General features: G+C 40.1%; 1 non-coding gene and 1 pseudogene across 1 annotated transcript; one reads left to right on the forward strand and one right to left on the reverse strand.

Annotated features, from left to right (window-relative positions):
* Positions 1-331: 331 nt before the first annotated feature.
* Positions 332-438, reverse strand: LOC127099431 (small nucleolar RNA R71). Its single transcript, XR_007793934.1, has one exon. It is a non-coding gene; the product is annotated as a small nucleolar RNA R71 (small nucleolar RNA).
* A 12472-nt stretch (positions 439-12910) lies between these two features.
* On the forward strand, positions 12911-13890 carry LOC127096203 (DEAD-box ATP-dependent RNA helicase 53, mitochondrial-like; annotated as a pseudogene).
* Positions 13891-14609: the final 719 nt, after the last annotated feature.

Here is a 14609-nt window from a genome sequence, read left to right on the forward strand (position 1 = left end):
CGAGGAACCTAGTTCCAGTATAGTAAACCCCGTTATCCCAGCCAATAATTTTGAACTTAAACCATCCCTGCTGCAATTAGTGCAACAGAGACAATTCTCAGGTCTCGCTACTGATAACCCAAACCAACATTTAAAAAACTTTCTTCAGTTAGCAGACACCTTTAAAACCAATGGAGCTTCTCCTGAGGCGATACGCTTAAGATTATTTCCCTTTTCCCTCAGAGATAAAGCTCTATCATGGTTAGATTCCCTTCCACCCAATTCAATAACAACTTGGGATGACCTTAGGAAAGTTTTTCTTGCTAGATATTTTCCCCCAAGTAAGACCGCTCTTCTTCGAAACCTTATAACTAGATTTACCCAACTCCAAGGAGAGTCGTTGTTCGAAGCCTGGGAGAGATATAAAGAACTATTAAGAGCATGCCCACACCATGGCTTAGAGAATTGGCTAATCATCCAAACCTTCTATAATGGACTTCATTATAACACTAAGATGACCATCGACGCTGCCGCTGGTGGCGCACTGATGAATAAACCTTACCCTGAAGCTAGTGCCCTTATCGAGGATATGGCCCAAAACCATCAATCATGGGGAGTAGAACGAGCGACAGTGGAAAAGAAGGAAGCCCAAGGAGGAATACATGAGCTAAGCTCTATAGACATGATGCAGGCTAAAATGGACGCGTTGGCCCTTAGAGTCGAACATATGTGTACAACTCCGAATACTGTAGCCGCAGTTTCGCCGAATTGTGAGATATGTGGAACGCAAGGACACCAATCCGCCGAATGCAATCTGTTAAATGAAACCAACACTGAGCAAGTGAACTATACCCAAGGGAACCCATTTTCTAACACATATAACCCTGGATGGAGGAATCACCCAAACTTCTCCTACAAAAATAATAACCCTATTCAAAATACCGCACCTCCGAGACAACAAGGTTACCAAGCCCCTAGAACAAATCAACCTATGCAACCTGTACCGCCAAACCCGAGCTTTGAAGAAATTGTAAAAGATTTCATCGTTGCTCAAAAACAGAAAAACAAAGAGTTCATGAACCAAAGCGTCCATGTTAACGAACTAATTACCCAGTTAGGAACCAAGGTTGATCAAATCATTACTCATAATAAGATGCTTGAAACCCAGATCTCTCAGGTAGCGTTAAACCAAGCCCCACAGACTACCCCTGGAGGACAGTTCCCTGGACAACCTCAACAAAACCCGAAAGGGCAAGCTAATGCCATTACTCTACGAAGTGGAACCGCTTATAAGGAGCCTTTAAACCCTAGATTAAGTGAGCCTGAAACTTCTAAGAGGAGTGAGGAAAAGGAACCAGAGAAGCCTGAAACCCCGGAAAGTCAAGAAAAAGGAGAAGAACCTAAAAATAAAACCTATGTACCACCACCGCCATACAAACCACCAATACCATACCCTCAAAGATTAAAGAAAACCCAAATCGATAATCAATATCAAAAATTCGTTAAGGTTATAGAAAAACTTCACGTAGAAATCCCCTTTACAGAAGCCATCACCCAAATACCTTCTTATGCTAAGTTTCTCAAAGACATACTTACGAATAAACGTAGACTTGAAGATCCGAAACCCGTGGAATGTAATTCTATTTCCGAAGATAGGTTAGCAAAGAAAGATAAAGATCCCGGAAATTTTTCCATTCCTTGTATTTTAGGGAATCATGTCATCGAAAAAGCTTTTCTAGACTTAGGAGCTAGTGTGAGCTTAATGCCTTTAGCAGTTTGTGAAAGATTAAACTTAGGAGAATTACAACCTACTAAGATGTCGCTTCAATTAGCCGATAGATCCGTTAAATACCCTATAGGCATACTTGAAGACGTCCCTGTTAGGGTGGGTCAGTTGTTTATACCTACTGATTTTGTTGTCATGGACATTAAAGAAGATGACGACATACCAATCCTCCTAGGTAGACCGTTCTTATCGACTGCTGGAGCCGTAATAGATGTTAAAAAAGGAAAACTAACTTTTGAGGTAGGTGAAGAGAAGATAGAATTTATATTGTCAAAATTTCTTATGGCACCTGTGATAGGAGATTCTTGTTATGCCTTAGATATCATCGAAGAATGCATTAGGGAATTAGAACAAGAAGAAGAAAATAAATCTATAAAATTGCCATCAACCCTTATTTTGGAAGATGACAATTATAAAACACCCTACATTGATGATAACCTTCACGAATGTTTATCTCTTACCCCAGATCCTATGCCTTGCCCTATGAAACTGACCGTAAAACTTAAGGAACTGCCTAAAAACCTGAGATATGAATTTCTGGATGAAGATATGAATCGTCCAGTTATAGTCAGTGCTACCTTAAACCAAAAAGAAACCGATCAATTATTAGAAGTTTTACGTAGGTACCCCTCAGCCTTAGGATATAAGATCTCTGATCTAAAAGGAATAAGCCCATCCGTATGCATGCATCGGATTTTGCTTGAAGAAGATTCAAAACCTTCCAGAGAACACCAACGTAGAATAAATCCTATAATGAGTGCGGTAGTTAAGACTGAAGTTCTTAAGTTACTAGAGGCAGGTATAATATATCAGATCTCGGACAGTAAATGGGTGAGTCCCGTGCATGTAGTACCCAAAAAGGGAGGCATCACAGTCGTGCAAAACGAGAAGGGCGAACCTGTAGCAAAAAGAACCGATGGAGGTTGGCGTATGTGCATAGATTATAGAAAATTAAATAAAGCAACTAGGAAGGACCATTTCCCATTACCATTCATAGATCAAATGTTGGAGCGCCTAGCCAGACACTCTTACTTTTGTTATTTAGATGGATATTCAGGATTCTTCCAAATACCTATTCACCCCGAAGATCAAGAAAAAACTACCTTTACATGCCCAGTTGGAACTTTTGCCTATAGAAGAATGCCTTTTGGACTTTGTAATGCTCCTGCAACTTTCCAACGCTGCATGATGTCTATCTTTGCTGATTATTTAGATGGAATTATGGAAGTATTTATGGACGATTTCTCAGTTTGTGGATCAGATTTCAAAAATTGTCTTGTCAACCTTGAGAAAATCCTGGAGAGATGTGTGGAGGTAAACCTTGTGCTAAATTGGGAAAAATGTCATTTCATGGTCACCGAAGGGATTGTTTTAGGACATATAGTTTCCGAAAAAGGTATAGAGGTAGATAAAGCAAAAATAGAAGTCATAGAGAATCTAAAACCGCCGAAGACTATCAGGGAGATAAGAAGTTTTCTTGGACATGCCGGATTTTACCGACGTTTCATCAAAGATTTCTCCAAAATAACAAAGCCCTTAACTGGTCTTTTAATGAAAGATGCTGAATTTATCTTCGATGAAAAATGTACTGAAGCATTTAATCTTCTGAAGGAAGCTCTGACTTCAGCACCTATAATGAAACCCCCTGATTGGTCAGAACCGTTTGAGATAATGTGTGACGCCAGTGATTACGCTGTTGGAGCCGTTCTAGGTCAGAGAAAAGATAAGAAGTTACATGTGATTTATTATGCCAGTAGAACCCTAGACGCTGCACAGCTCAATTACGCAACAACCGAAAAAGAGCTCCTAGCTGTAGTTTTTGCAATAGACAAATTTAGATCTTATCTAGTAGGAGCCAAGATTATAGTTTATACCGACCATGCTGCCATTCGTTACTTACTAAGCAAAAAGGATGCCAAGCCTAGGTTACTTCGATGGATTCTATTACTGCAAGAGTTTGATTTGGATATCCGTGATAAGAAAGGCACTGATAATGTGGTAGCTGATCACCTATCTAGGCTAGAATACCTGAAACCTGATCCAGTTCCCATAAATGACGATTTTGCCTATGATAGACTGATAGCCCAACTAGAAACCATTGAAGAAGATAACCCAGACCCTCATGAGTATTTTCAAAAATCCTTAGCCATAAGTGATGTACCTTGGTATGCAGACTTTGTTAATTATCTAGCCGCTGACATCATACCCCCTGATCTAAACTACCACCGGAAGAAGAAGTTCTATAGTGATGTGAGAAACTTCTATTGGGACGAACCATTTCTTTTCAAGAGAGGTAAAGATGGCATTTTCCGCCGTTGTGTTCCAGAAGAAGAGGTAAATAATATAATTGAGCATTGTCACTCTGCACCCTATGGTGGACATGCAAGCACATCTAAGACCTACGCCAAGATTCTTCAAGCTGGCCTATTCTGGCCTACTATGTGGCGTGATGTCCATGCTTTCATTGTCAAGTGTGATAGATGCCAACGCACAGGAAATATTTCAAGACGTAATGAAATGCCGTTAAGAAATATCCAAGAAGTAGAACTCTTCGACGTATGGGGTATAGACTTTATGGGACCGTTCCCACCATCTTTTGGAAATCAGTACATCTTAGTAGCTGTTGACTACGTGTCTAAATGGATTGAAGCTATCGCCGCACCCACAAACGACACCAGAGTAGTCATCAAATTATTCAAAAATTATATATTTCCCAGGTTTGGAACACCCCGTTTAGTCATAAGCGATGGAGGATCGCACTTCATATCGAGAATATTTGATAAACTTTTAAGCAAGTATGGAGTTAAGCATAGAGTAGCAACACCATACCACCCACAGACCAATGGACAAGTGGAAGTATCTAATAGGGAGATAAAACAAATCCTCGAGAAGACTGTCTCTATATCTAGAAAGGATTGGTCACAGAAACTTCAAGAAGCATTATGGGCCTATAGAACCGCTTTCAAAACTCCTATAGGAACAACCCCTTATCAACTGGTCTATGGAAAATCATGTCACTTACCTTTTGAATTGGAACATAAGGCCTATTGGGCCATCAAAACTTTGAATTTGGATTACTTGACAGCTGGTGAGAAACGTATCCTTGACATCCACAAATTAGAAGAGCTCAGACAATCTGCCTACGAAAATGCCATCATATACAAAGAAAGAACAAAAGCTTGGCATGACAAAAGAATCATAAGAAGAGACTTCAAAATAGGCGATCCTGTTCTCCTGTTCGATTCTAGGTTACGACTTTTTCCAGGTAAACTCCGTTCGAGATGGACTGGCCCTTTCGAAGTATCTAAGATCCTGAGATCCGGTGCTATTGAAATCAAGAACCAGACATGTAAACCGTTCATCGTCAATGGACAGAGGTTGAAGCCCTACGAAGGAGGTGACATCCCGACAACATACACCTGCCATACTCTGAGTGATCCACCATATCCTTCCAATGATGTTTAAATATCGGTCGTCGAGCTAATGACGTTAAACAAGCGCTGCATGGGAGGCAACCCATGGTTTTTCTTATTTTTTGTACTTTTTATTTTTTACTTTTACTTTATTTTGTTTATATTATTATTATTATGTCAGGACTAACGATTGAATGTTTTATGTGCTTTCAGGACTTGTTTGCTAACCTTGTACAGAATGCAGAACCCTGATGACATGCACGTGGCCTTTAGAGATGATGCACAGAGAGAGCGTTACTATGTTCACATGAGACGCCCTATGGCTCCTACCAGGTACCCTGACCATGACTGCATGGATGCCTTGGGGATAGAGCCAAGCGTCAGATTTTTATGCCATCAACTCCAGTGGGAACAGTTTGACTACAGGAACAACACTTATAGGAACTTGACTCTTGAGTTCCTCAGCTCGTTTCATTATGACCCCTGGGCTGGACCCGATGGACTCGCTGTTTTCAGGTTGTTCGGGATTGACTACTCATTCTCTCACAAGGAGTTTGGTGATTTGCTAGGTTTCCAGACTACTCCTGATGCTATTCCAGATACACCGATGGGGTATTTTATGAGCAGAGAAGTGGAAAAGTTTTGGACTAAAATATCCGGCGGAGGGAGCCAAGATCCTTCTACCCAGTTTTCTCAGGTAATCCACAACCCTGCATTGAGGTACTTCCAGATGATTCTAGCACATTCTTTCCTAGGTTTTCCAGATACAGAGACACTGCTAAGTGAAGAGGAGATTTTCCTACTGTTTTGTGCGACTCAGTCTCGCCCTGTTGCTTGTGGCAACTTTCTGTTAAAGGGCTTGGCTAGTGTTGCCAGATCATCCGTAGGCATCATCCATGTCGGTGGGATTGTTACACAGATTGCTACTGCATTGGGTCTGTCTCGCAAGTTATTGCACCTCAGGACCTTCTGCTTCTACACCACCCTGGATATTGATTTTTGTCTTGATAGAGGACTGATGAGGAGGGCTTCTTTTGAGCCCAACATGTTTAGACTGCTGATCGACGGCGAAGCGATACACTATTTCACATTACCAGATCAGCTGATGACCAGTGTCCATGATCCTGAAAATTGGAGTTATGCTCTAGAGGGTTATGGAGAGACTGTCGAAGAGCCGAAATCGCCTCCCGCCGCTGAGTACACTCCTACACCTCTTACTCCCCAGATCACTGTTATGTCTAACAATTTGTCTCTGCAGCCACCTGACCTACAAACACAGATTTATGAGCTCCGTAAGGAGACTGCCCTGCTCAAGCAGGAAGTGGCAGACTTAGAGTTACAGATGCAGGTTTCTGATCTCACTCATGCCTCAGAGACCGATGCTCTACATCAGGAGATTGAAGAGCTTCGGAGGGAGATAGCTGAGTTTCGTGGATCAAGCCAGGAAAAGACGCCTACCACATGACTCATTCTACCCTGACAGCATTACCCTAGTATTTTATTTATCGCATTTCCAGACATATTTTACTTTACTGCAGCTTTTATATTTTCATGCACTCTGAATTTCTTATATATATACATATTATGCACTAATGTTAACTTTTTCTTTTTCTTTTGTTTCTTTAATTATTTTATTTTTTTGTCGTGCAAAAAAAAAAAAAAAAATATATATATATATAAGACAAAAATATTTTCATTTTTGTCTTTACAAAAAATATGCAAGCCTCAAGCCTTGAAAAGAAGAAGAAAACGCTATTCAGACCCCCCGGAAAACAAAGGTGCAAGAAGGCCCAAAAGGAGGATCCAAAACCACAAGGCCCAGGAATTGGCCTTGTGGCGGGCGCCATAGGCCCTGTGGCGGGCGCCACACCGTACCAACAACAAGTACGGGGCTGAATCCCCATTTCCACCATTTTCATCCCTTTCTTCACCAAAAACCCATTTTTCCAACCTTCCAAATCCTCCTTGAACCCCATTAAAGCTCCCTCATTTCCAAAATACCCACCATCCATAAAACATATCCAACATCCATTTCCATTTTCATCCATCAAAAAAACAAAAAAAAATCAAAACTTTATCATTCCCTCATAAACCACTTTTTCTACCATTTTCACTACCTAAGGAGCATTCAACAATGGAGTTCAACGGATTTCTTCTTCGTGATGGAAGACCGGGCGAAAGGCAACGGAAAATTATTCAGAGGCTTCAAAGTCGAGAAATTCTCTCGACTAGGTACGTCGACGATGACTGTCTGTATGCTTTGGGTATTTATCATAGTGTTTTTAATTTATTAGAATTTCTAGGCTTGCATAATATTTTCATTAATCAGGAACCTACCTATGAGCGACTGACAACCGAGTTTTTGAGTTCTTTAATATACACTGTCAGTCCTAACACTGCTAGCACTGTTGGTACTGTTATTTTTAGACTGTTCGGAATTGAGTATGAATTCAGTACCGACAATCTAGCAGGTTTGTTAGGAATCCCTCATAGGGAAGGTGCAATTTGTGAGGCACCTTTGGATGCGGAGTGGTCGGCCGAGGTATTTACCTTCTGGCAAAGGCTTTCAAGTTCTTCAATTAATTCTTTCGAAGGGATACTTGCGTCGACCATTCACAACCCGGCCATAAGAGTTTTTAGACTTCTTTTGGCATGTACTATTTTTGGCCGGGAAAGTCCAAACAAGGTAAATGCTCGTGAACTCCTATTTTTGCAAGGATGCCTCACTAGAACCCACATCAATCCGGTCCCGTTTATGCTTGCTCATATGACTTTATTTACTAACAAAACAGGACCGATTGTTTTTGGAGGGCTTGTTACGTATATTGCTCGGGCTCTTGGCCTGAACGATGAGATAGCTACACTTGAACCACTACCTCCTCGCACAATTAATTTAAAATTTCTGAAAGACATGAAATTGTGCCGAGCAAGGAGAGAAGGTGGTTATGAGTTGATGGTTCATGGGGTAGCTATCCCATCTGTTGCTTTACCATGCAGTAGACGTACTGATGTACGTGATGAAAGGAACTGGACCTATGATCTTAATGCTCCACGTGTTTTGGGTCCACTTCCTCCTAATATTCCCAATGGGGAGGCACATGACACTGATGAGGAGTATGATCGGAGAGAGCAGTCTCCCATCCCTCACATGTCCCCCCATCGTCCTTCACAGTCACACACCGCACCATCTTCCTCTAACCCTGTTGCAGGTACTGCTCCTGGATTCCATGTCACCGAGGAGATGTGGCGTGATATGACAGCTAGAGAAGAAAGGCGTGATGGCCTTCTCTCTACTATTTCACAGCAGCTGACGGACAATATGAGCTTCATGCAACAATCGCGATTGGTTTCGGATCGTGCCTATAGCAACGTTTGCCGTACCTTGAATGATATCTCATTAGAGCAGAACCGTCAGAGAGAGTTCAACAGCCAACACTACCAGCTTGTCGAGGCCACTCAGGGTTCCATCTTAGGTAACCTTCGAGAGGTTCGGAGTGCTCAGGCTGCTTTATCAGCACGACTCGACCGGAGGGACCAGCATCGTAGTAGATCCCGTCGTTCCAGACCATCACATCAGGACGGCGAAGGCACCAGTGCCCCTCCTCAGTAGTCTTTTTCAGGTTACCCCCCTTATCTTATTTCGAAACATTGGGGACAATGTTCGATCTAAGTGTGGGAGGGGATTTTATTGCTTTCTGTCATTTCCCTTTTTAGTTAATTATGTCCTTTCAGTTATTTCCTTTCAGTAATTTAATTTTCTTAGATAATGCATGAGTCTGACGAGTCACCAGTATAGTGTCTTTTTAGTTCATCTTCATTTTTTCCCATTTCCTTAGCCTTACCAGAAAATTTTTAAAAAAGAAAATGATGTTGTTTCACATGTTTTTTGGGCTTTGGGACAGGTTTAGATTAGGATGTAGTGACCTAGGTCAACTTTTTGAAACATCAGAACCATTTTAGCACCATAGACCTCTTGAATATAGGAATCACTCCTAAACCCCACCATCTTGGCCTTTACTATCATTTTAAAAATTGTCCTAAGTAGTTTATCTTAGCAGTCAGCTCCGGCTTAAGCATGCTCTACGTAGGGGGCCGATGAACATAAGTGAATGATCCAGTGCTAATACTAAAAAAAAAAAAAAAAAAAAAAAAAAAAAAAAAAAAAAAAAAAAAAAAAAATTTTGCAAGTCACCTATTGTTAGTTGGTTCAGAGGTATCTGGCACTGAACTTGGTAGGGCGGATTACGATCCGATCCCCCGCAGCTACATTTAGGCGAAATAAAACAGGTTTACACATGCTTATGTGCCAGAAACCTTATGTTATGGATCAGAATCACTAACCGGTCACTCTACTATGAAGCATGTACAGATAACGGGCTTAATGTGATTGCGCCTGAATGAAAAGGACACAAAAAGATGAGAAGATAGGCCTAGGTATTGTGGGATGATATGGAGTGGTTAATATAGGATTGAAGTTTGTGTTTGTGTTACTATGGTACCCTTGGTTCACTTAGTTAGTATCTGTCACTGCATCCTGACTTGAACTTAGAATCCCTTTAGCCCAAAGACAAGTGTTGACACCATATTTTCTTAAGCTTTAATGTTTGCTTGAGGACAAGCAAAGGTTTAAGTGTGGGAGAATTTGATCACACTAAAATTCACCGTATTTCTGACTCCGATTTCGCATGCATTCTTAGCTTTTATTGTTGTTTTGCTTTGTTATTTCTTTGTTTTCTTATGTTTTCAGGTTTTTATAATAATCGGAGCTTGAATCGGGAAAAGGAGCGAAAAAGGAGTGAAAACGGGCGAAAACCTAGAAATTCAGCGTTTTGCACTTACGGCACCCACCGTGGCGGGCGCCATGGGGTTAGCCATGACGTGGCCACGTCTCAAGACCACTCCTCAACCGTCAAGACCCACGATCCCCACTCCATCATCCCCTGTAGGGACCATGGCGGGCGCCATAGGCCTGTGGCGGGCGCCACAAGGCCAAAATCAGTAACCTCCACTTTTTAGTGGAGGGGCGTCCCTGTCATTTCATGCTTTCAGTTTTTACTATAAATAGGACCTTAGATTTTCGTTTTTTCTTCATCCAGAATTAGAATTCTCTAGGCATATATCAGTTATAAAGCAGTTGCCATTCCACATCGGGGTGCCTCTGCAATCGAGTGATCGAGTCTGTAATCTGTCTGTGGTTCGAGTTTTTGGAGCACTCTGGAGGAAGTTAATCCTGCCGCCATTTTAATTCAAGTTCGTATTTTACTTTTATTTATTTCCTGCACTCGCACATTTACGTTGTTTATTTCCTGCACTCGCACATTTACGTTGTTTATTTCCTGCACTCGCACATTTACGTTGTTTATTTCCTGCACTCGCACATTTACGTTGTTTATTTCCTGCACTCGCACATTTACGTTGTTTATTTCCTGCACTCGCACATTTACGTTGTTTATTTCCTGCACTCGCACTTTACTTTGTTTATTATCCGCACTCGCTTTAAATTACTTTTATGAAAAACTATAAAAAGAATATTTACTTTATCATGTCTAACTAATTCTATAAAGGTTAGAATGTAAGGATCGTAATTAAACCAGTAATCAGTATAATTGTTCGTGGAAACACCTAAGGGCTATTTTATCTTTCAATTCAAGTAATTGTTTTTAACTATTTCAAAAACAACCAAAAGCGCTTTGTCTAGTTTATTAGGAGATTTTAGATTAAAAAGAAAAGAGATTTTAAAACGATTTTCGGACGCGTTAGGAAGTTTAAACTCTGGTTCGTAAGAACCTCTTTTTGCTAAGAAGTCCAGGTTAAAATACTTTTCAACTTAGTTAAGATACTATATTTCTTAAAAATAGGTTTACTACTCTAACGCAGTACGCACCTTTTTATCCGTGACAATAGGAGGGGTTGATTAGAGAGTACAACTCGGTTCTGAATACGCGAAAGCGACAGTTCCTGTTAAATTAGTTCTTTTCAAAGGAGAAAACATTGCCCATAAGTAGTTCCACTAACAAGTACTGGATTATCATTGATTGCGTGAATTACATTCGAGCCTGTCTTTATTTATTATTTAAAATTATAATTTTATTTACCATTGCACCCTTATTAAAACCCTTAAAAATAGTTGCCTTAGATACACACCATAACAACAGGTTTGATAGATTGACACTTGGTCTCTGTGGATTCGATAATCTTTTATATTACTTTGACGTGATTCGTACACTTGCGAAAAACACGCATCAACCTATTGCATATCTATATAGCATAACATGCATTCCATACCGCATAATGCCTAGAATGTCAGTCGAAATAATTTTTGGAATTACAGGCGAACCGGTTGAGTTAATCGCCAGATGTGCATCAAATCAGTAGACGGAAAATTTTAAAATCAAGCTTCTACACATCAATTTTATTAATCTACGTTTCGCGTAGCTTAATCTGGTATGTTCGATTTATTTTTCAGCTAATTTTTCGGCACTTTTTGATCAGCTCAAGCCTGTTTAACCGGTCAAAATTTATTTCAAAATTAAAAGAAACGCTGTACTTTTCCAATAAGTTTATTTTGCACTGATCATTTTGGTGCATTCATTTTATTTTTTCGGGCACTTTTGCGTCCAACTTTTTATTTTGAGTCCTTTGTCTTTTTAATTTTTCAATTAAAATAATGAAAATGATTAAACATATTTGTCTATATTTTTATTTTTATTTTTGATTATTTAAAACAATTTGATTTCTCTTTTAATTTAATTATTTCAAATTCCTTTTACAATAAAAACCAATAAGTGAACCCCTTTTTCATAAAAAGAATTTGTCTCCATACATATGGAAAAAGCCAAGATATTGCAGGCAGAAGCAGACAAAAAATGAAGGGATCCAATGTCTTTATTTTTGTGGCATCAATGGATTACCTTTTTACCTTGAGGCATTTTAGGAAATGTGACAAAAAAAACAGACCCTCTATTTCCTCTTGACAACGGATGCAATGTGGGGAGGACTCACTTTTCCAACAACCATAAGACTCACATTTCTCTCTCTCGGAGGAACTCTTAACAAAAACTAAGGAGAAAAATTTGAAACGACCTCACTCCCTCACGTAATAACCCTCATTCGAAACTCTTCCTCTTCATCTTCTCCACCTCACCGTCTGTTCCTCATCCACAACACAATCTACACTAAAAACACTCCGCCACCACTCCAACCCTAAACCACCGCCGAACCACCTTCGTCTTCACCGAAACCCCAAAATCACCAAACCTCACCACTCATATATCCTTCCGCCGTCAACAAAGCCTTCAACCGACCACCACCGATCTCGCCGGAAACCGCGAGCTTTGCCTTTGTCTTCCTTCATCACACCATCACCTTAATCACATCATCGCCGCCGACCACAAACCCACGGCCGCGATAACCACCTCCAACCTCGCTCTCTTCCGCACAACCTTCAATCACCATAAATCATCGTGCTCCTTCAACACAAACTCCTTTCGCCATGAGAAACACTCACCGTCCACCGCTCCATCTCCTATAATTTTCCGACGCCGCCACACATACACCGCCGACGTTTGAAGCAACAACTCCGCCACTCGCCATGAAAAATCGGAAACAACCATAACCGATGAACTCGGCGGCGCAATACGATAACGAACAACAACAAAGCCACTCGCTTTAACTTAGATTTGTAAGATTTCGAGTTAGCAAGGCATGCTTCGATTGGATTTCTACTGTTTTTATGCAGGTACTGGCCGGGTTAAGATCTGAAAGGGAAGGATAGAAACACTAGATTCATTCCACCAAACAATAGGGATTCACCGACCAGGGAACTTGCACGGCAGGTTGAAAAGGAATTCAATGAGGCTGCACCTAACTTGGAAACAATTTGTCTTTATGGGGGTATGCCTATTCAGCAACAAATCGGCCAACTTGGTGGTGGCGTAGATATTGTAGTTGGCACACCTGGACGTGCTATTGATCTTCTCAAAAGGGGTTCCCTCAAATTTAAGGATGTTAATTATTTAGTTCTTGATGAAGCTGATCAGATGCTTCAAGTGGGATTTCAAGAAGCGGTGGAGATTATTTTGCAGAAGTTGCCTTCAAAGAGTCAAACTGTTATGTTCTCCGCAACAATGCCTTCTTGGATAAAGACTATTACACACAAATACCTGAACAATCCCCTTAACCATTGATCTTGTTGGAGATTCTGATCAGAAGTTGGCAGATAGAATTTCAATGTACTGTATTGCATCTAACGCCTATGCTAAAGCAGGAATTCTAGCACCTCTTATAAATGAACATGCTAAAGGAGGAAAGTGTATTGTTTTCACTCAAACCAAACGTGATGCTGATCGACTATCATATATAATGTCAAAAAGCGTTAAGTGTGAAGCTTTGCATGGAGATATTTCACAAACTCAGAGAGAAAGAACTCTTACTGGCTTTAGAAACAACCATTTCAATGTTTTAGTGGCAACCGATGTTGCTTCCCGTGGGCTTGATATACCAAATGTTGATTTTGTAATACATTATGAACTTCCAAATTCTTCAGAGATATTTGTTCATCGAACTGGACGAACGGGACGTGCTGGGAAGAAAGGGACTGCTATTCTTGTCCATACAGAAAATCAATCCAGAGTTGTACAATCAATTGCACGAGATGTTGGTTGTACATTCACAGAGTTACCTAAGATCGCTGGTGGAGTATCAGAAGGATAAGGTTAGGGATCGTGTGGAGGGTGTGGTGGCGGTTGAAAGTGGTGTACCGTCCCACTTCACATTTCAGCTTTTTTTTATATTACTTATTTTCTTATTTAATTCATATCAGATTTGTTTTATTTTATGATTTTTGGGTTTTAGGCCCATATTTTTCCTTTGACACCCCTTTTCCATGAGTAAACCCTCATCATTTAATGTTTTTTTAAAAAAATATTTCTTGTTATAGTTAATTAATTAGTTAGAAATTTCTTTGATGAAGAGATTTAATTTTCATTTAATTAGTAAATTACTCGACGTTTGGTTTGATCGATTTTCATGTGTGGGGTATTTTATTTAGATATTATCTATCCGCGTTCACTTCATACACGTAAATATTCGCATTTTAGTTCACGGGTGTTGCATTCGGTCTTGCTAACGATTTCAATTTTAAACTCTTTTCACCATATTTTCAAAAATTAGTCCACATCATTTCCAAACTGGTTTCAATCATTTTCAAATAAATAATTCCAAACTTTCATACATTGATCATATCAATTTAATTTCAAAGCATTTTTTTTGAAATATGAAGAAAAAGATTATCCTGGATGGAATATCCAGTTATAATCCCGAATATTAGGCTCAAGCTGTAAGAGCTTGCAAGCCTATGCATTCGTCTTCTCTTCAAAATGCTCCAATATTCAAATCATTTTCATAAGTAAGAAAAAGATTACCTGGACGGA

Source organism: Lathyrus oleraceus, chromosome 6, assembly GCF_024323335.1.
Source record: "Lathyrus oleraceus cultivar Zhongwan6 chromosome 6, CAAS_Psat_ZW6_1.0, whole genome shotgun sequence".
Classification (NCBI taxonomy): domain Eukaryota; kingdom Viridiplantae; phylum Streptophyta; class Magnoliopsida; order Fabales; family Fabaceae; genus Lathyrus; species Lathyrus oleraceus.